The following is a 1,558-nucleotide window of genomic DNA, read 5'->3' as shown; positions in this document are numbered from 1 at the left end:
AATGCATTGGAATTGGCTTTTACTTGCCATAATTCTCTGGACATTGAGTCAATTTTTATGTAAGCTATGAGACTTGTGTAGGGATTTTTTTGTTTGTTTATGGATTTCCAATTCTCCAGGACGATTTGTTGAATTGCATCTCTATTCAATTGCTTTTGCAACTTCGTAAAAAATTAGTTAGGCATATTTTCATGGGTCTATTACTGGATTCTCTCTTCTGTTTCATTGATCTGTGTCTGTTGTTCCACACAGTTTGATTACTGTAGCTATATAGTCTGTAAGTCTTGAAATCAGGAAGAGTGTTACTCCAATTTATTATTCTTTTCCAAAATTGTTTTATAATTTTAATTCCTTTGCTTTTCCTTAAAATTTTTAATAAAATCTTGGATATGGTTACAAAAATATATTGCTGAAATTTTGATAGAAATTGTGATTAAACCTGTTTATCAGTTTGTGGATAATTGATAACTTTACTATGTTGAGTATTCCAGTCCATGAACATGTTTGATTTTTTTCACCAGCATTATATAGTTTTCAGAGTAGAAGTACTTCACATGTTTTATTAGATTTACTCATATATATAATATGTGTATAAGATTTACATTTATTTATATATGTGTACGTATGTATGTATACATTATGCATATATATACACGTTCAGTTTTATTGAGATAAAATTCACATAGAATACAATTCACCCACTTAAAGTATAACATTCAGTGGTTTTTAATATATTCATAAAGTAGTTCAACCGTCACTTTAGTCAATTTTAGAATACTTTTAGTACTGCCAAAAGAAATCCTGTGTTGATTAGTAGTTGCTGCTCATTTCCTACCCACCCACTACCATGTCTAGGTAACCGCTAATGTGTTTTCTACCATTATAGAGTTACTTATTCTGGAAATTTCATATGCATGGAATTACAGAATAAAATGACTGGCTCTTTTCACTTAGCATAATACTTTCAAGGTTTATCTATTTTGTAACATGTATCAGTCTTTCATTTTATTGTATTGCCAAATGATATTTCATTGTATGGATATACCACATTTTATTTATTCATTCATTTAGTTGACAGACATTTGAGTTATTTCCCGCTTTTAAGCTATTATAAATAATGCTATTGTGAACAATGATGTACAGGTTTTTGTGTAAATATATATATATTTTTTTCTTTCCCTTGGGAGTAGAATTGCTGAATCATGTGGAAACTCTGTGTTTAACCTTTCGGAGAACTGACAGACTGTTTTCCAAAATGGATGCATTATTTTATATATTCCCACCAGTGATGAATGAGTTTCTAATTTCCCCATATTCTCACCAACACTTACTATCTATTAGATTTTAGCCAACATAGTGAGGATAAAGTAGTTCATTTTTGGGGGAGTAATTCAAAGTTATATTGTATTTTAAATTTCATTGTTTTGTATTCATTGTTAAACTATCAAAATAGAGTTGATTTTTATGTTTTTCTTATATCTTGTGCTCTCACTGAAACCATTTATTAGTTCCAGGAGGGTTTTTTGTTTGTTTATTGTTTTTGTAGATTCCTTATGAT

Source organism: Mandrillus leucophaeus, unplaced genomic scaffold, assembly GCF_000951045.1.
Source record: "Mandrillus leucophaeus isolate KB7577 unplaced genomic scaffold, Mleu.le_1.0 Scaffold136, whole genome shotgun sequence".
NCBI lineage: Eukaryota > Metazoa > Chordata > Mammalia > Primates > Cercopithecidae > Mandrillus > Mandrillus leucophaeus.
This window is presented reverse-complemented; position numbering follows the sequence as displayed.